General features: G+C 38.8%; 1 pseudogene; it reads right to left on the reverse strand.

Annotated features, from left to right (window-relative positions):
• Positions 1 to 5187: 5187 nt before the first annotated feature.
• Positions 5188 to 7834, reverse strand: LOC110192712 (protein 4.1 pseudogene; annotated as a pseudogene).
• Between the last annotated feature and the right edge of the window lie 13787 nt (positions 7835 to 21621).

Consider the following 21621-nt stretch of genomic DNA (forward strand, 5'->3'; position numbering starts at 1 on the left):
GAAATATGGGGAGGTTCTGATTATCAAGATTTACAAGAGTGAGGAAGACTAATGTCATGATAAAAAACAATGGTGACTAGTGTTACTTTTATTTAACATTTATTCAGTTATGCTGACCCTAGAAATTCCCTCATTGGTTTATTTTTTAGGAATAACCTCCTATCTGCTTACCCGGCTCTCCTTTTCTAGTTCAGCTGACTTTGATTTAAGTGCACTATTATTAGCAAAGTGAAAAGAAAAACAAAGATGAAGCTTCGAGACAAATATATAAGAAAGAGACAACATGGAGTAATGTAATGAAAAGTACCAACATGTGGTCAGGATTAAAAATGCAAATGTGATCTGTGAGACTGCCACTCACCACTCTCCAATCTACCCCTCTCCTAGGGTAAGGATAAATCTGCCTTAGTCCAAGCATCAGCTAGGCTAGCATCTTCCAAAGGAGAGTGGAACCTATCCAGAAATCATCAAGTGAGTGAAAAGATTCTCTCTCTCCCAACACAACCACATCCATGTACCAGAGGGAAAAAAAATGAGTCAGTGATATAGCCCTGAACCAGGCATAGACTAATTATTATGCCACAGAGAGGAAAGATTGGGTTAGACACTGTATAGGTGGTTTTTGACTTATGTAATTCTATCAAGAAGTTAGTTCAGTCTGATTCAAAGGGGTTTAGTTAAAATAACCTAACCAGGTATGGATTAAATGCTTTCAGAGAAAAGTAGGACATGGGTGAGGTTCCTTTTAGCCCTGATAAGAGAAAAGAGACAAGCAACTAAAATGAACACGACTACTTAGCCTCAGTATAGTCCCTAATGTGAGGTCCACCCTTTCCCCTCACAATACATCCTCATATTCACTCCATCAGCAACTGGTATGTATTTCTTTGCCCATCCTCTGCCCCTAGAATGAGCAATCACCATACACAGAGAATGCTCATTTAATGTTCTAGAGGCAGCTATTGGCACAGTGGATAGAGCACTGGACCTGGAGTTAGGATGACCCGAGGTCAAATGCAGCCTCACATACTCACTAGTTCTCTGACCCTAGGCAACTCACTTAACCTCTGTTTGTCTCGGTTTCCTCAAATGTAGAATAGGTAAAGTAACAGTACCTACTTTGCAAGGTTGTTGAAAGGATCAAATGAGGTAATATTTATAAAGCACTTAGCACAGTACCTGGAAAGTTGTAGGTGCTTTATAGATGTTTTATTTCCTTTCCTCTTGTCTGCATGAGGATTACAATGAAAACAAAGTGCCTCACATAGGAAAGAATTACTTGGTGGGTAGGGCAGAAGCAAAGAATTTTCCCAAGCTCCACTGCTTGGGTCAGAACTAGGTAAAGCTACATCGATTCTGACTTAATTATAAAATATGTGAACTTAAAAACTATGGTTATTTTGGTTGTTATTATTGCTGTTCTTTATATATTATTTTTTATTTTTATCTTGTGTGTGTTTTGGGGGACAGGGAAGCTTCCAGATTTATTATTGTAGGGAACTCCCAGTAAAGGAAACCCTATGGATATAGATCAGTAACTTGTCTTAAATTCACCATCTAAAAGAGCTGTCTGGGATGCTGAGAGGTTGAGTTACTTGTGGGCATACAGCTAGGATATATGACTTCCAAGACTTGAATATGGATTTGAGACTTCAAGGTTGGCCCATAATATGATAACACCCCTCAGGTAGTTGACATACTTCGGGAAAAAAGTGTCTTTGCACTATTAAAAGTAGAATTTCCTGCATTAGCAGTATGTAAATTTATAAACAAATAACAATTAAATATCTAATTTCATACGCCCTACTGTGGGCTATACCCTAGGAAACTGCCCACTTTGCCAACTCCTAGTCTCAGGTCTGGACGTTTTTGACAGTATAATTTGTTTTTATATAGAGTGACTAGGAAAATAGCAGATATTTCTTTTGGTTTGTTTGTTTGAAATTTATTGAAAAAGTAACACAAGCAGTAAGACTAACCCACTATATCTAAACACTGTTACAACCTACCCAGAGTCACAAATAGCAGATCTGATCATCACCCAATTTAATCTAAGGATTTTCCCAGTTTGATTCTGCTGCTCCATCTCCTAGTTCATCAAGAAATGTAAACAGCTATTCAATCCAATATATCATTGTGAGGTTTTTTTTTTTTAATTTACAAACCTTCATTTTTTTCTTTGCTACTAAAATAATATGCTTGAAACTGGTTTGTAAGAACAAAACCTAGATTGGGGACCAAATTAATCGAACAGGGTCTGGAGCAAGGAAACCAGTCACTGCTGGGGTGGGGGGCTAGGGCTCCCCAAGTCTCTCCTTTCCTGCTCCCTGCCCTGCCACACTGTACAGGATACTGAGTGGGCCTGAGATGCTGTAAACAGAAGCTCTGGATAGCTGGCAGCTAGGGATGATACATTGAGCTGTGAGAGAGCCATCCCTGCGGTCTCACCTTGGGGTGGAAGAGAACAAAATTAGAGAAAGTTGTGTGTGGTATATCTGAGTTGCTTTGGTCAAGTTCCTGCCAAGTTCCTAAAACTTGGAGTATTGCCTCTTGGAGTTCTGATCTAGTCTTATATTTCCCCTGCTCTTGGTGCCCGGAGAGGGCAGCCCACTACCTCCTTTGCATCTGGTTATTTTCACATTTAAAATATAACAGGCAGAGAAAAATCCAAATAGTACCAACATCTACTGCCAGGTTAAGGTCAAGGGGAGGAGGGAAGGAAGAAGCTGTGGGACAGAGCATATGCAGGCCAAATGGACCTCCACTATGCTTGAAGGAGGGAACAGGCCCACAGGGGAGACAAATATTTGATTAAGGCCACACATCTAGTGAATGAATCACTTGTGAGCCAGGTGATAGAACAAAAAGGCACCACTAACCACCTGAGTGACAGTGGATGAGCCATTTAACTTCTCTGGGGCTTGGTTTGCATCAATCAATAAGGGGGACACAACTCTTAGGATGTATAAAGTTGGGATGAGGACATCGCTGTACCATGTTTGTGCTTTAAAAGTCATCACCTTGTTCTGGGGCAACTTTTAGGTAAATCTCGGTCCTCATTCTTGCCAAAAAGAAACAAAACACCAAACTTTCTGGGCTCCACTGGTGTGTTTGATAATATTCTCAACTCTTTACTCCTGTCCTTGATGTGTGTAGATGATACTGCTGGCCTATCCTCCAAAGAAAGAGATGCTTTGTGCTGTTTTCCCTACTAATTATGATGGGCTTACAATGAACCTTCCACTCACTCTGGCCTGGTTCCCTATATGACAAAGGACACATGCTTGCTTGTCTGAGTCTTGCACCCCTTCTGGTGAGTGATCAGCTTCTTCTTGGGAATTGTAGACTTTTCTATAATGCACCATGGCACAGGACACTTTCTTGACTGGGGGCTGTGTCTTCATTGGCTCTATTCTGGGTTGGCCTTTGTGACTAAAGCACCAGGTGGGGGGGCCTGCCTTCTCAAAGGGATACCACTTTAGCTCATAGCTCTCTGAGGCCTACTCTTTTTCCCCTGCTGTGATCAATTCCAAAGTAAATGGGTGCTCATGGCCTGCAGTGGCATGACTCCTGGTTTACAAGCTCTGGGGCATGGAGGCCGCAGAATGGCAGCCTGAGGGGAGGTGGCTGACATGAGTGAGCTGCCTGATGACATTCTGTGGCTTGGACAAACTGCTGACTTTCTTGCCTCTGCCTTGTAGCTCACTTTGTCCTCATCCTGGGAAGCGCTTGCTTCTTTCCAGTTCCAGGTTAGGGCTCGGGAAGATTTGTTTGGGACTAAAGAGGCAGGCCAATGGGAGGACCAGTCACCATGAGAAAATCCTCAACCCTAGGCAATGGCCCTGGGATAGGTTAAGCAGGTGCCTCAGAGGCAGGCACACACTGCAATCATGAATCCTGAGGACATTACGGATAACACTTCAAAATCAAGTCCTGCAAGCCTCAAACTCAAGTAGAAAATAGTCAAACCCTATGGAAGGAAGACATGCTCTGATTCCCAGGTGTTGCTACAACCCTGGCAAAGGAGACAAAGGTCCCAGGCACACAAGGGCCTTGGTCTAGGGAGCAACTTCTGTTGGTAGGCCCTAGTGGGCAGAACAGAAGCAGCCAAGTCTGGATGCTTGGATACTTCTAGAACAGTGAAGTTGCCTCAGGAAGCTTCTGGGCAGTTCAAGGCCAATTCCACCATTCTCCTACATGTGAGAAGAGCATGGTATGAAACAGAGATTTACTCTCACACCTCATTAAGCCTCCCCATAGTCCCTCCTGAAGCTGTTAGGTAGGACGAGGACTTTTTAATGCATCTGCTGATCATGCTTTCTGGGTGGATGTTGCACAGTCCACTTGGCTGGTCAGCAGCTGTTGTTTTGAGAGTACTGTCCTAAAATTTGATCTATTGTGTTAGGAGAGGGGAGAAAGGCTGTTTCTGAAGGGGCCAAAAGGTTAAGGAGGTAGGTGACAGTTCCCTGAATGTGCTTGAGAATTCACAGTATCATATATTTGAAGTTTCAGTTTCTTTGCTCTAGACAGTTACTGAAATAGCTTCTTGAAAAAGAGTGTTAGAAAGAAAAACACCTTATTTGCAGCAGAGGTCTCTGCCCATTATGGTGTGTGTTTGGCTCTTTGCCCATGCGTTGCAGAGGAACACCCTTCCAATCAGGTACTGGGGAGATGCCTCTACTACTCCAGGTTTCATTCAGGCAAATGAAGTGAACTCATTGGCTCCAGAGGGGGAAGAGTTGGTTTTTGTAGCCATGTGTGGCACCAAGAGGGTACAATAAAGAACAGAGACCAATAACCTGGCTTTCTCTTCTAGCACAGTGGATGAGTTTCTCGTGAGGCAGCAAAGCCCATGCAATATTCAGGTATGAAAAAGTGAGGAGTGGAAGCCACTTTGAAAAAAATCACTACTGCTTAGCTAAAAAATATAAACAAACAAAAAAACCCCCGATCCATAGAGTAAAAAGCTGGACAGTTTTTGACATCATAATCTAGAAAAAGCTATGGCAAAGGCTCAATGACATTTAGAAGAATCCTACATCATCAATTCCAAATGCAAACGAAGATGGATTTTCAGTAATTTTAGAAAAAATCTTAAAATTTCAAAGGCTGAATACTGAAGGAAATTTCTTATTGTTCTGTTAGTTTTCTCTGAGACTGGAAAAGGAGTGGGGTGAGATTTCCGAGTTACTTCTTAGGGATCTTGGTCTCCTGATGGACAACAACCTTGGTCACTGACAACACTGACAACTGAGGTGTTGTTCCTTGGCTTCTTTGATTGTCTGAACAAAGACCTGGTCAGGATCAATGTCTGCATCTCCTGTGATCACAATTCTTTTTTATTCAATCTGGGTCTCTGAGTATGGTCTTGATACTCTGAGTCAAGGTGGTGCTGTTTGTGGTCTATGGTCTGAACTGTCAGCAGGACACCTGGCTCTAAGTCACCATTGCCCACATTGGTTTGGGCAGCCTCATAAGTGATGGTTTTAGTCTCAGTGTGAACAATGGGAACATCTTCAGTTGAGATTTCACTTTTCCCAGTATTAGCAACATCCAAGATGGTGAATATCTGAGTCTTCAGCAGAGGAGGCTGGAAACTTTGGATGAAGGTGGGGAACGCTGAACCCACTTGAAAGTCAGGATATGGTCCATTTTGCTTCCTAGACAGCTCATTTGTTACAACATGGTCTTCACCACCCTCTGCCTCTTTTTCACCAGTGATAGGAAGCAAGTGTTTCTGAGAGCATGCACTTCAAGAGTTTTAAGGCACCAGCTTGCTCTTCTACACCCGTACATACCCCATTTGGACAACTTTGCATTTCCTTGTTACTAAGGAGACCAGCTGACCCATGTGCTTTGTCTCCTGCCTCCTTGTCATTTATGGAGACAGGCCCAAGTCATGGCTTTGTGGAGATTTCAATAAGATTGTCATTTGAGTCCCATTGTGAGCCACTAAATGCTCAAAGCCCTCACATTCAGAGTCAAGGTTTGGTCTCTCTGTCACTGTTTCCACCTCCTCTTTGGGAATGTCATCCCTAGTTACTTCTCCTGAGGGAATCTGCCCATTGAGGTTCAGCATCTGGAAACAGGAGTGAGTCAGCTAATACTTGTCCTACTCGCTATACCAAGGCTCCAGGACAAGACTCCATGAAGTTCTTCTTGAGCTCACTAATGCTAGCATTGTACTTCCTGACCTCTTTCTGGGTCTTCTCTAAATCCTTCTATACTTCAGCGGGCCCTGGTTCTGCTTTTTCAGGTGCCACTTCCTTTTTTATCTCTACTTTCATAGTTTCCTTCCCCATTTTAGACACTGTGGGTTTCTTGCCATTCGAGGCCAGGGAAGCTGACTTCTAGACCAAGCTGTAAGCAATGGCTGGTGCCAAAGGAGACAGAGGGCTTCGGTCTGGATCTCCCTACTGCAGTATCTCTGTTGAGGCTCTGAGAGGCCCATTTATTTGTTGTATCCTGAAAGTATGGTGTGGGCATGTCAATAAGAGTGCTGGTTTGTCTACTTTGGGCCACTGTAATGAAATTTGGATCCTCGAGCTAGAAACTTGCTCTTGGGAGTGGTTTCAGTGGATGTTAGTCTGAAAAACGTATGATGTTCTACCCATATTTTCCACAATTTCTTAGCTGCTCAATAAGTGGGAAGGTTGAATCCAATGGTTCTTTCATAATGCTCATGCTATCCAGGTCGAATCTTGATTAAAAAAAGCAGCCACACTTACAAGAAATCTTTAGCATCTTAAGCCAAGGAAAGTGATTAATTATCAGCATGTCTTTGTAAACAATAAGGCCACTGGAACACACTCCCAATATGATGTTCACTCCCTCCAAGTCCTTTGCTTTATGAAGGTCAACTCCATACAAGGACAGATTTTTGGAATTCTCCATAAATCCCAGGTCAGCTGGGGCTGGAGTCATAGACCTATATGACTTATGAAGTTCCATGACCTTCTTTTCAATCTGGTTTGGGGCCAGTTTAGCTCACTAACATAATCAGCACCATGAAGCTGTTGGTGACAGTCTCCCAATTTAGACTGGACAGTGTAAGAACTCAGCAGAGTTAAAGTGGCAAAGGAGCAGGTCAGTCATCCTATAACAATGTCCTGCCAAAGCTGAAGACATAACTAATACCGTGTTATATTTGATAATTGTGCTGAGTCAGAGAATAAAACTTCACATTAAACATAAAATTCCAAGGGGCCCCAGGAAGCTGCTTTTTTCTTTCTTTATATGGAGAATCCAGCCAAGTCTTGGAAGTCACATTATCCCATATGGCTAGAGCAAAGGAGTCCTCTTCCAATAAACTGAGATGTTCACATACTCTCTTTATCAAATCTTGTCCTTTAGCCTGTTTCTCTACAACACATTCATAAACTGTGTCATCCAGCAAGGACACCTTGCTATTAATATTTCTTGTGTCTTCTGACAGCTTTCTGGGAAGACCCAACTCTTTCTGTTTTTGGTTCTAAGCTTCCTTTTTTCACTTACATTGGAGCCCTCTTCAAATTCTTCTCCTTCCTTAGTTTCAAACTCCAGATCTTCTCTCTTCTCTTCCTGGGCAGGCTGTGTTTCTGTGCTGCTTAAAGAATGAAATCCAAAGACAAGTCTGTTTTCAGGGGTAGGAATGGGGGCCTTTAAAAGGATCTCTTCATCAACACCAGCTCCAAACTCTTTTTCTCTGACCTCCTTCTCTTTTATCCTTAGGTAATTCTATGCCTTTGTCTTCATCTTCAGAGACTTGAGACTTAGGCCTCTTGAGAAAAGAGGAGAACAGCAGGGACAAGCCTTGCTTTTCTGATTTCCGCTCTTTCTTCTTACTCAAGTCTGTATGGGGTGTGTGTGTGTGTGTGTGTGTGTGTGTGTGTGTGTGTGTGAGGGTGACACCATCAGAAGCCTTCTGCTTCTGTTGAGAATGAGTAATCCCTGTAGCTGCCTTCCTTCTGCTTTTGATGTTGTGGATGCTCAACTCTAGCCACTAAGTCTTTTTCTGGCCTGAAGGGAATTGGGAGGGGTTGAGGAAGGGAGAAGAGCTGTACCAGTTAATTGGCCATGCTGGACTCCCACATATTTCTAATATTAGTGAAATAAAGTTGCTTCTTATTCAGTATTTGATATTTTAATGGCACATGTGAGGTCTGTAGATTTCAAGGCCAAAATTATGTTGGGTTTGCCTTTGATAATTTGCTCTTTAACATTTTGCCTTCAGTTTGGAAATCACATTCATCTCTCTTCCCTAATCCTATTCCTAGCTTTTGATGTTGCTAGGGACATTTGCTCAGACTGACAATCATGTTGGTAATTTTCCTTTCATATTTGTAGTTATGTGCCTTTTGAAAACTATATTCATTTTCTTTGAATGATGATCTATGGAAAAATATTTATGATAATATATTTTTGGTACATACATTGGTATAATGATTATTTTACTTAGACATTGTTTTGTACTCAATATATGTCCATTCAGCTGTTAAAATTTTTATATAATTATAACTAGAAATTCATGTTACATCTAATGTTATTCCTAAGATATAAGCGCCTTGAAGTCATGGAATTAATTTACTAATTCCTTAAGTGTTCTATGAATAGATTTTTCTCTCTCAGTGATTCTATCCTATTCCTCCTCCCTCAACCCCCAACATAAAGTATGATACATGGATGTGCCTAAGAAAATGCCTATGGGGCAGCTAAGTTGTGCAGTGGATATAGTGGCAGCCCTGGGGTCAGGAGGACTTGAGTTCAAATCCAGCCTCTGACATATAACACGCACTAACTGTGTGACTCTGGGCAAGTCACTTAACCCCTATTGCCTCATCCTAAAAAATGCCTATAGTTTAAGAAATAAAATAATTTATAGAAATGTAATAATTAAGGCATATATTCTGAATTTATGTTATAAAAATTAATGTTTTAGAATATTTAAGCAATCATTCTATAGCAAATGAAGAATAACTCAGAAAAAAAATTTAAACAGACCTTTTCCTTCTTTATATGCAAGTTTCAGCATGGCATAGTGTATAAAGAGTTGGCCCTGAATCAAGGAAGAAATGGGTTCAAATCTTGTCCATGACACATAATTGCTATGTGATTCTGGGCAAGTCACTTGAACTCTTAGAGGGTCTAGAGTCTAGGCAACCTCTCTAAGACTCAAAATTGTAGAGAAAATATTGACATGAATTGGTAGGGGGAATTTCCTTACCTAGGTATTCCTTGTACCAGTGAAATCACAGGTCTAATTCTTATTCCTGTCTTTATGTTCTCTCAAATTGTTTCCTTTGCATGTAATACTCTTCTTCCTCTTATTTTTTTCCAAAGCCTTAAGGCTTAGATCAAGCCTTGCCTGCCCCAGGAAGCTTTACTTGACTTGGAGATGGTGGTGGTACTGTGGGAAGACTGCCTCTGAAGTCAGTGTACTACTATTACACTTACAATGTGACCTTGGGCAAATCACTTAATCTTCTTCAATTTTCATTTCCTCATGTAAAATGAAAGGGTTGGAGGAGATGACCTATGACATTCCTTCCTGATCCAAATCCTGGTTGAGCCTCATTGATCTCAGCACTACCATGATATAGCATTCAAACCTTACCAGAAAATTAGCCCTTAGTGTTCTATATGTGTATTATATCATCTCTTCAGTCAACTAAGTGTGAGGTACTGAGAATGTAAAGGTGACAAACTTAATCTCAAATTCACTTTTCAGTATGAGGTGACAAAGGCAAATACCTATAATCTGATACATAGTAGAATGTGGTAAGATCATAGAGGAGTGAGTTGAAATTAATTTATGAAATTATGAAATGGGGTTGGGTATGCCTAGTTCTTTGGGTACTTAATGGGAAAGACCATCATAGCAGTAGGAAACAGGGCTTTCATCACACTTTAATAACCACTCAAGGGGTGGGATAAAACAGTGCAGAACATACAGAATGAGTAGTGGAAGGGGTACAGAGGTAGATAGCATGGTGACAGGGGATAGGATGATGAAGGAAGACAGACAGTGTGAGGAAGAGGATGGGGAGGGAAAGAGGCAGAGAGCATAGCATGTAACCATGGATTAGAGTTAGGACCACCAGGCAGCGTGACTCCAACCAAGACAGAAGAATGCTCAGGGAGCAGGAATTTAAGGTCTCAATTTTACAGGGGTTTTGGGGAAAACAGAATAACTGTTATCCTTTGGGTTAGTTTATTAACATATCCAAATCAATTCAAAGTTGTCATTAAAACTTTAAAATTAACCTGTCCATATCATCTCAAAATGATCAGCATCATTTGGTTATCTGCTGGTCTTCTGGAATTTAAGCCTGGATAGCTTTCTCTGATTCAGCAGTATGATTTTTGGTTAATATATGATACAATTTATAAATTATGCTCCATTGATTTATGGAATGGTTTGTACATGACTTTCAATTCCCATTTGCAATCTTACTTCATGTTATTGCCCCCATATACTGGTTACTTATAAACTAACTATACTGACAAGGAATTGAGGGGATGATAGTCAAGAGGACCAGGGACAATTTTAACACAAGGAGATACAAAGTGATATGAATGCAGAAACCACTTCTACTTGGGAGAATCAGAGAAGGCTTAGTGGAGGAGGAAGCATATGAGCTCCATAGTATGCGAGAGTTCAATAAATTCTTATTGAGGAATTAGTTGATTTATTGTAGCACTTGTAGCATTTCAACAGGTAGAGATAAAAAGCTTGGAAAACAGAATGGAAAAAAGGCATCGATCCAGAAAAGAAGAGGCCATGTTTGTGAAATGTCTTCATCTTAGCTTCACCCTACTAAATGCTAGAGCCAAAGTAGAGTTGGTTTAGAGTGTAGAGTTCATAAAGGGAAATAGTGTATAAAAAGATCTGCACAGTAGGTTAAATATGATTATATTTGGAGGGCTTTGAATGCCAAGGTAAGATGTTTGAACTTTATTCTTTAAGCAATATGGAAGTACTGAAATTTTTAAGGAATAAAATAAAATGACCAGTGGTATGCAGTCGTAAGGTTAATCTTCTTATGTGGTCAAATGTGGATTGGAGATGAGAGAGACTAGAAGCAAGATGACTAGGTAAGAGGATATTTTCATAGTCTAGATGATAGTAAATAAGAGCCATTAACAGAAATAGCAAAGTCATCAGGAGAAACAGGGGTTTTATTTGCTATTTTTTGGAAGGAGGGTTGGAGTACAGGAAGATGATGGTTAGTTCAATTTGGGACATGATAACTTGGCAACTGTCATAAGTATGGAGAAGAATCAGAGAAGACTCAGAGTTTTACATCTGGGTGATTAGCTAAATGATGATGGCATCAGCATGAGTAGGGAATTTAGGAAGAGTGGTTTTGGGGAGAAGATAATGAGTTCAGGTTTTTTTTGTCTGAACAATGGATTTTTGTTATAATGCATAATCATTTTTAGTTATGCCATAGAAAAATAAATATTGCATAAATGATTTACAAGGAAAAAGAAAAATAGCAACAAAGAATGTCAAAAATATAGCTAATGATGGTAAAAACTTCACACTCTACCTCAGGAGCAAACATCTCCCCAAAATGAGAGTTTGCAATTGCTAAGGCCCCTTTACCTACTCTCACATAGCACCATTTTTTCCTACTCATACCCAATATTTCTTCCCTGCCTCCCAGTCCCCAGATATTAACCAATGATTCTGTACCACTGATATAATCATTTTACTTAGAAATTCTCTGTGAGGATAATGGGAATTCAGACAAACTACCAGTGGAAGGATGACTCTACTGATATTTAATTGGCTCTAGTCTCCCCTGCGGGTGGAGGAGAGGGATGACTGAGCCCTATCCTGGGCTTGGAGGGAATGGTGCTATCCCTCAAGCTCTTCCTTCCTTCAGCCTCAGCTCTACCAGGATCAGGAACAGGAAAAAAAAACAGTCACTTTTCATGCTTGTTATAGGGAACCCTAAATGGGGACTTCAATTGAAGTGTAGCTTATAAGCTCATTACAAGTAGGGATTGTTTCATTATTTGTATCCCCAGTGCCTGTCTAGTATCTGACACATAGTAGGTGTTTAATAAATACTTGATTGATCCCTGATGTGACAAAAATGGACAGAAGTTAGAATTCCCATCAATTCTAAACAAAGCCCCATTAATAGGGTCAAGCACAGTCATAATATAAATGTTTGACCCAGATATACTGAAGCACAGTTTTTTTCCAAAACCTCTTCACACACACCAATACCTTTTTAATTCTTGCTACTTCTCACAAGGCTGGGCAAGAGAATTAAAAATGAATAGAGATGGATGTGATCCTTAGATAAATCATCTCTGTGGAGTTTTGTGTTTGTTTTTACATAAATCTCACTTTTATAAGGTAACTTATCTCTTCCAGACACCCAATCTAAGAAAACCAAATCCTTTCCATTAAGACTAAAAAGAAAATGCTAAATATGAATTTGTGGTTGCAGTTAAACAAATATAGAGCCAGATCAGAGAGGAAAAAAGCTTTTGTGATACAGAACTCAGATGTGCATCCTGGGAGCAGTCTGGTTTGGAAGAGGGCTCGGTGTATTCAAGATGATCACAACGGAGTAATTTTTGTTTCCTAACTTGAAGCAGTAATACTTGGCTGTCATGTCCCGAGATACTTAAAGGTCTCAGTAATTGGAGCATCCTTAAATGTTATAATTTTTAATATGTGCTATAGTTAGGCCAATGGCATGTATAGGGATATATCTTCCTTCCAGATTTTCCTGGTTCACTAAACAAGTGGTACCTCAGAATCATTAGGAGGTTCATCCCAATAACACACACAATCATAATATTATTACCGACACATGATGGGAATGGCCAGTTGTCTGACTGATAGGGGATATTGTGGCAAATATTGCATCTGTTTCATTCCAGGGAGCAGCAAGTTACATATATTTCCTTCACAGCAAGAAGCACAGACCTTGTGTTTTTCTTATTCTAAGTCTAAGCAGCCAGTAGACAAGCATTCTTTTCAGGGGCATACAACATTTGGAGACTGATATGCTGTTTCCAGTGGTTTCCATGATGTGTCGAGTGTAGTAGTATCTAGTCTTTTGGGGACAATAGATATCTGGAGCCCATCAGTTGCATTCATAATTGTCTGGTGCCTTTTCGCAGGTGAAACACTTAAATCCACCAGGATATGGGGTGGCAAAGCCATGCATTGGTTTCAGCCTCTAGCATCCCACTGCCCCATCCATGCACATTGAGGTTCCCCAAAAGAGTGTAATGCAGAGCCTAGCCAGGAGGGAAAAGGAGGGCAGTGGAGCCCTTGGAGGTGGGATGTGGGAGGGGAGGGTGGGGGGCTGCTGAGTTCAGTTTTGAATATGTTGAATATCACAGATTGACAGTATATCCAAGTCAAAATGTTCACTACAGCCAGGGGAACATGTGGCCTTGAGGCCACATGTTGCCCTCTAGGTCCTCAAGTGTGGCCCTTTAACTGAATCCAAACTTCACATAGCAAATCCCCTTAATAAAAGGATTTGTTCTGTAAAATTTAGACTCAGTCAAAAGGCTGCACCCAAGGACCTAGAAAGCCACATGTGGCCTCGAGGTCACAGATTCCTCAACCCTGCCTAAGCAGTTGGTAATTTCGAATGGGAACTCTGAGGAGTGGTCAGGACTGAATAGATAGGTTTTGGAGTCATCTGTGTGGAGGTTTTATTAGAAGCAATGGCAGTGGGTGACCTTGCTAAAGGAAGACAATGTTGAAGAAAGAGAGGATCACAGGAACAGCTAGGTGGCACAGTGGATAGAGCTCTGACCTTGAAGTCAGGAGGACCTGAGTTCAAAAGCCATTCTCAGACACATGACACTTATTAGCTGTGTGACCCTGGGCAAGTCACTTAACCCTAGTTGCCTCACCAAAAAAAAAAAAGAGGATCATCAAGGATAGAACTTTGGAAGACTTCATCAGGAGTTGGAAAAGAAGGCAGCTAAAGAGATCAAGAAAGATCTGTCAGAGAGGTTGAAAACTGGTAGAAAGCAGTGCCATCGTAGCAAAGGCTGGACTTATTATCAAGAAGGAACTGGCCAACCATGTCAAATACTGTAGAGAAATTGGGAAGAGTGAAGACTGCTAAAAGGGAAATGCAAGTCCAGAGCTTGGGAGAAAAGTTTAGATGAGAAATGTAATATTATGAGTTTCCTCAGAGAGATGATAAATACACCTGTATAAGTGTATCAGATTGTCAATGAACCTGAAGAGGGAGAGAGGTCTTGTGAGAGAATCTTGAGCAAGGTTCTTGAGAAGAGAGACCATGTCCTATATACATCTTTGTATCTCTCATAGTATTAAGTACATTGTTGAGCTTATAAAAGATACTGAATAAGTAGTTGTTGATCAACTGATTTATATTAAATGTGGATTCACGCATAATTTCTTTGAATAGTGTGCGTTTGTGGTGCATTTAAAATATGACATCACTGAAAAAAATCGATCTAGAAGCAATGTTTGGGAAATAGCTATTACCTAAAATAAGTTTTACCTGTAATCTAAGAAATTAATATTTCTTGTAAAAAGCCTACTAAAGTCTCTGAGATATGCATTCCACTGGTCTGGTAAAAAACAAACAAACAAACAAACAAAAAACTTGGTCCACAATTATTTCTTAGTGAGGGATACCTGAGAAGACATCCTCAACTTTGTAAATCTCTGCTTCTGGTCAATGGAGCATTAGTTTTTCTCACTTTCAATCACTTCCCCACAATCATTTCATGAGGAGGAACTGATCATTCACAGGGTTCATGTCTTAGCTAATTTTTTTTTACATTAGCCATATTGTAAAGAAGAATCAGAGCAAAAGGGAAAAACCATGAGAAAGAAGAGAGAGAGATAGAGACAGACAGACAGACAGACAGACAGAGAATAGTATGCTTTGATCTGCACATTCGGACTCCATAGTTCTTTCTCTGGATGTGGATAGCATTTTCTATCCTGCGTCTTTTGGAATTGCATTGTTGAGAAGAGCTAAGTCAGTCATCCCACAGTGTTGCTGTTACTGTGTACAATATTCTGGTTCTGCTCACTTCACACAGCATCAGTTCATGTAAGTCTATCCAGGTTTTTCTGAAATCTGCCTATTCCTCATTTCTTATGGAACATTAGTATTCCATCACATTCATATACCACAACTTGTTCAACCATTCCCCAATTGATGAACTTCTCTCAATGTTCAATTCTCTGCCACCACAAAAGAGCTGCTACAAATACTTTTGTACATGTAGGTCCTTTTCCCATGTTTATGATTTCTTTGGGATATAGACCTAGAAGTGGTATCACTGGATCAAAGGGTATGCACAGTTTTATAGCCCTTTGGGCATAGTTCCAAATTGCTCTCCAGAATGGTTGGATCAGTTCACAACTCCACTAACAATGCATTAGTGTTCCAATTTTCCTACATCTTCTCCAACATTTATAATTGTTTCTGTTTTGTCATATTAGGCAATTTGATAGGTGTGATGTGGTAATCTGAAGCAATTTTTGAAGGCAAGGATGAACCAATGATTTGCTATTTCAGCATCTAAACCTGTACAGTATTCAAGATTAGATTGTAGGGGAAGGGGAATGGTCAGGAAGCTGTGAATGATCAGGTTGGCAAGAAACTTGTACAAATATAGCCTAACTGTGACAGATAATATTCTTGTCCAATTGCTTCCCAAAACACTGCCTCCATTATCTCACCTTCAAACACATGCTGAAGGGCATCTTGATAGTGATGTTTCCAAGAATTGCACCTTGCTCTCATCATGTTTACCTGCATCTATTTGCTAACACATATGTCCATTTATTCTAATATTGAGAATGTATGACTTTCATGGGGATGATTTCTAATCATATCTATATCTGGCTTCAGAGCTACTTACTAATCCTGTTCACTGTATAGATAAATTCCTTATTGCAATGGCATGGATTCTAATTGTATATTGACTCTTTTTAGGTTGGGGTTGTGGGAGAACAGAATTAGACATGTGATTTCATTGATGTATAGAAATTCTAGTGAGGATGCTCCTTTTACTTGTATAGGCACATATGCTTATGGCATATATGCCTATAGTAATATATCCTTTATATAGTAAATATAGTATATGCCAGTATATACCTTTACTAGTATAGGCATATGTATATGTATATGTATATGTATATATATATATATATATGTGTGTGTGTGTGTGTGTGTGTGTGTGTGTATCTATATACACACATATATTTGTGTCTATTGGTAGCCAACTCTAAAGGGGGAGTGATGAGGGAAGAAAAAAAGAAAAAATATCTCTAGATATCTCTATCTATCTATCTATCTATCTATCTATCTATCTATCTATCATCTATATATAGTGTAGTGGGCAACCACTCTGCGTCTTAGTCTTAGAGGGCTGCCTTGGGAAACTTTGATAAATATTTCTTGAGGGGTTAAACCACTTGCCCTGGATAACACAGGGAGTACATAGCAGAGATAGGACTTGAACCTGGATTTTTCGGATACTTAGGCTGACTATCTTTTTTTATTATAGGCCATTAAAGGCCACCATGCCTTTCATATGTTTAGTTTCTTCATAAGATAAGAGGGTCATAGATATAGATTTAGAAGAGATCAGAAATTTATAAAGGTTATTAAACATCTAGAAATGGAAATCATGTCCTGGTACTCAAAGGGATCTGTGAATATATATATATATATATGTAAAATGATAAGAATAAACTAAAGAACTTCTACTGCCATTCTGGTGCTAATTCTATAATCTTATCATCACATGAATGCAGGTATTTCCTCCAGGGATGCAAATTGGAAGCCATCCACTCCTGCCCGTTCTGAGTGACATTAGATTATGTCCTTCCAAAAGCTTACTGTGATGTGCTAGTAGCCTTCAGTGCTTTTCCTTCCTTTAAGTCTCAGCTAAAAGAACACTTTCTTCAAGAAACCTTTACCAATCCTTTTTAATGTTAGTGCCTTGTCTCTGTTTTTTTTTAAATTTCCAATTTATCCTGTTTCTATCTTGTTTGTACATAGCTGTTTGTATGTCATCTCTCCGTTAGACTGTAAGCTCTTCAAAATTGAAGACTGTCTTTTACTTTCCTTTGTATCTTCAGTGCTTAGCATAGTGTCTAGAATGTAGTAAGGAATAAATGCTTATTTTTAACATTTTATTTATTTTATTCTGAACTTAAGAAATAAAACAAACATTTCCATAACATAGTAGAATAGGGAAAAAAGATGATTTTACATGAAACTGCAAATCCGTTATATAAAACTTCCTGTGCCTTGTAAATATATAATAAAGTTATCATGTAACTTTCTTTTTTTTTGTCTTTTTTTCTTCCCTCCCCCTACCACCTTAGAGATGGCTATCATTAGAGAAAAATTTGTATATGTATGTATATATATATGTGTGTGTTTGTATACAAATATATATATATATATATATATATATATATATATATATATATATATATATATATATATATATACACATATGTATTTAAAATGATTCCATACATACTTCTATTTATCAGTTCTTTCTCTGGATACAGATAATGTCTTCTTTCATATACCATTGTAATTATTTTGAGTGTTTATAGCAGTCAAAATGACTTAGTCACTGAAGTTGTTCTTAAAACAACATTGTTGTTACTGCATACAATGTTCTCTTGGTTCTGCTCATTTTGGCTCTTCATTATTTCATGCCAGTCTATCCAAATTTTTCTAAGATTATTGAGCTCCTCATTTCTTATAGCACAGTAGTATTCCATCACAATAATATACCGCAACTTTTTCAGTCATTCCCAAATCGACAGACATCCCCACATTTTCTAGTTCTTTGCCACCACAAAGACAGCTGCTATAAATATTTTAGAACATATAAATTATTTTTTTTCCCCTTTATCATTTTGGGAAATGAATAAATGCTTCTTGACTCACTGATACCACAAGTATACCAGTTAGCTGTCCACAGTGAACCTTCTCTCACCACATGATCAACCATCTTTCTGTATCTTATGTTTCTTTGATGACATTTTGGTAAGTTCTTCATACTCACTTGTGTGTCATATGTTGTAGCCTGTTCATTCCCATCATATACCTTAAATTACAGCTATGCCTAAATTAGTGTAAATAATGAATTCCATGAAATGTTCACTTGTGTTTGAATTTGTACTATTCAAAGTTATAATTATATAAATGTTGGTCCTTGGTTCTAGCCTAATGGAAATGTGTGATGTAAATTTAAATAATGCAGCTACTTAAAAGGATTCATTATTTGCACTAATCAGGACCTTCCTGAATTAAGACATAAAGTTATCAAATGAAACCAAAAGTTACTTATGTCCATCATTTTCCTATTTGTTTTTGAGGGGAAGGTTGTGACAATATGTTTTTAAGTGCTAAAATTCTTAAATCTGTCTTTACCCAAGGTGACATAGTAGTTAAACTCCACAATTTCAGCTTCAATCCTTTGTGACCAACTATTAAAGTAGCTTTCCTTTTTCAGTCATTTTTCACATCAGTGTCATCTTATATAAAGAGTTTCATTTAGTACAGTGAAGTTTGAATTTCTGTGATTAATTGGAGATGTTAATTCCTTTCTCTTATTAAAACTCTATAAAGGAAGACACTTATATGAAATGCATTCTTGCAGGAAATTGCATCATAATGGTGTTCTTTCTAGCCCACAAGCCACAGGGTTTGGCAGTAGCAATGTGAATCCAGTAAAAATAGCTTGTTATCTAGCACACTGGGGAAATTAAGAATGTCAGTCAACATTTGTGGCTAAATTAATTGCACAAAACCATAGAATCTCACAATTGGAAGGGACCTGGGAGGTCCTTTTGTCAAACTCCACATATTCTTTCAAGTGGTTTTCTTTTGCCATTAAAATGATCTATGAGTGATTGAAAGATTCAGAATGTGTGTGTGTGTGTGTGTGTGTGTGTGTGTGTGTGTGTTGAATTATTTGCGAAAACCATGAGGCAAAGATCTATTTTTTCCCCTTCAAAAATAGTAGAAACAATACATAACAACTATGGTAACCCTACCCCCAAATTCAGATAATCTGAGTGTTTTTTCTTTATTAGCTTCAAGATCATTGCCAGTTAAGAGAGGGTGTGGTCCACTACTAAGCATATTGAATTTTGACTCAGGAGACTGCTGAGTTTGACAATTATCTTCTAATCTTACTATTTCTTTGCCCATGGGTACTTAGCCTCAGTTACCTTATCTGTAAAATAGGGATAATAATATCCTACCTAACAGGATTGACATGAAGAACAAATGAGATAATAAAGTACTTAAATTGGAAAATTTGGAAAATTTGAAGCTCTATGTAAATATTAGCTATTATTATTAGATTGAATATTTGGATGGAGTTGGAGTTATCAGAAATGCCTAATTTCTCCAGTCTTTCCAGTTGGTAAAGATTACACAGCTTTTCCCATAGTAATACTCATTACACTCTGCCCACTGTCCCCAGTTGCCCTCTTGTAGCAGTTCTCCAAGCTGTGAGTAAAATCCTGTAATTATAGTGGAAATCCTACTTAGTGAATTGCCAGTCTTTCTATTTATTTTGAAGTGGGATAATGGGACCATGATTCATTATACAGTTTTTGTGTATGCCTTAATTCATATGCTATTTAAAGCAAAACCAAAAATGCAGCATGGACATCTTTGCTAGGGTGACAGAGAGGCTGTAATAAATCAGAAAGAATTTGGTACAATTCAGTCTTGTGATATAAATTTAGAGTAGGGTCTAATTTTCAAAGATTTATCAATCTAGTGTTTGAAGGGTCACATCACAAAAAGGGCTCTGTACCTTACAACTCTTTTGCCAAGCTGTGATTGATGAGACCCTAGTACCAATAAATCATACTCTTTGGTTCCTCTTTTTCTGTCAGAACTAAGAGAATTATTTTGAAGGACTAGACTTTTTTTTGTCTTTGATGAAGAGGTTGACCTGATCTTTTCCACCAGAACATATGAAAATTTCAAGTTTTCCTGTTAAGTTGTCTTATTATATGGTGATGGAGCTGAAGGGTATCTTGCGTGTACTTGTCAATTAGACTAGAGAAGGTGGCAGTAAAGATGGTTGTTTGACTTTCCTCAGAAATGCCTAGATTTTCCATAGCCTCGATGGGAAACCATATGCAACAGAAATTACATCTGATTTTGTGTATTTTCCCTATTTCCTTTAAAGAAAACAGTTTTCAGTGGGCTGAGAAAATGAAAATTCAAATTAAAAGTCAGATGGTAAGCAATATTTATTTTTTAAAAAGGCAAATTTCTGGAAAGTAGTAAAGAAAATAATAATCCTTTTACAAACCTTCAGGTAAATAACTAACACAGCTAAAAACCAGAAGCCTTAAAGCAAACAGCAGGAGTAAATCAATAACTCCCACACTGAGGGAAGAAATGATTTTCTATTCAGGATATCAAACAAAACTCTCTAATGTGATATTAATGGCTGAATGAGCAAGCTTCTTATTTGCACTTTGGTGAGGGGGAGTCTGAGGACTGGCACTTGCTCATCTACATCAAATCTGGTAAGAACCTCATGAATAGTGGTTTGACATTTTCAGTGGGAAAGGAGCAGCTTGTCTTCAAGACTGAAAAGCTTTCTCCTTTTGATCGTCATCTTTTTTCTCCTTCTGATGAGCAGCATTTTTTCATGTCAACTTTTCAGTAAGCAAATGCTCTACAAGTCAGAAAGGAGAACTCAGAAAGGTAATGAGGTAGGCCAGAAGGGGGAGAATAGAAACTATTTTGTCCATCAAGACCAAATGTGTTGCTTGCATGTGCTCACATTCTTTCCAGGGCAGCTTTGTTCAATTTTGCTCTATTCACTGTTTCACAACAATCATACCCAAAAGAGCAGGGGGGAGTGTGATGATAAGAATATGAAGGCAAAATGTGAAGATAAAAATTGTGGCCTGTGGGATCTGTCAATGGTCTACCTGAAACTGATCTTTCTGTTAGACAAGTGGCTAATATCTTATTGAACACAATTTGGGGTCTCTAGCTTGCCTTTCCAGTCTTATCACAACACTACTATCCATCACATGCTCCAAATTAAAGCAAGCTGGAGTTGCTGTTCCCAAACACTCTATGCACTTTCCTTCAACTTTGAGTGAGCCATTCTGTAAACTTGCCAATGACACATATTTCTCCTCTTTGTCCCCATGGACCTACCATCTCTAACTGTTTAAGTCATACTCATTTTCTCCCTACCATGAAGTTTTTTTCCTTTGTTTTTATTTTTATTTCTTTGTTTTGTTTTTCTGATTCCCAACTCCTGAGATACTAGTGGTCTCATCTGAACTTTCTGCTTATTATTCATACTTCCTCAAAATTAATTTAGTCCTTCCAAGATGGAGATTTCACCTGTGTGGGTTCTTCCTCTAATAGTGATCACTCATTTATATAATGTTTTAAGGTTTTCAAAACACACTTCTCCTAACCAGCCTGTGAAGTAGGTAGTACAAGTATGATTTTCATTTCATATATGAGAAATAGGCTCTGTGAAATACTCATGGTCACTCTGCTTTTAAATGCCTGAGACAGTGCTAACCCAGGTTTCCTTATTCCAAACCATCCGTCCACTCTACCTCCTTCACGTGCA

Source organism: Phascolarctos cinereus, unplaced genomic scaffold (assembly GCF_003287225.1).
Source record: "Phascolarctos cinereus isolate Bilbo 61053 unplaced genomic scaffold, phaCin_HiC Scaffold_7;HRSCAF=346, whole genome shotgun sequence".
Lineage (NCBI taxonomy): Eukaryota > Metazoa > Chordata > Mammalia > Diprotodontia > Phascolarctidae > Phascolarctos > Phascolarctos cinereus.